Genomic DNA, 220 nt, shown 5'->3' with positions numbered 1-220 from the left:
TGTTTTCACATACTCACAATGTAAACCTGCTTTGGCCCCACCCTCCATGTACTAAGTATACTTCATTATGATTTTATCTTCTTTCTCTTTTCAGAGTTCCATGTCTATGTGCCCATGTTAGGTCTCTGTCTTATGGTGTTGCTGGTCCCATGAATACTTTAGATAGAAATCTTATAGTGATTCCTAAGGAAACCAGATAAGAAATGTTCTCTTCGCTCTT

The 220-nt window shown here is 37.7% G+C and overlaps 1 protein-coding gene across 1 annotated transcript in view; it reads left to right on the top strand.

The window, feature by feature from the left end:
• Window positions 1–220, top strand: part of LRRK2 (leucine-rich repeat kinase 2) — a 122,851-nt gene that overhangs the window by 61,454 nt on the left and 61,177 nt on the right. The gene's annotated exons all lie outside the window — the stretch shown is intronic.

Source organism: Myotis davidii, unplaced genomic scaffold, assembly GCF_000327345.1.
Source record: "Myotis davidii unplaced genomic scaffold, ASM32734v1 scaffold902, whole genome shotgun sequence".
NCBI lineage: Eukaryota > Metazoa > Chordata > Mammalia > Chiroptera > Vespertilionidae > Myotis > Myotis davidii.
This window is presented reverse-complemented; position numbering and strand designations above follow the sequence as displayed.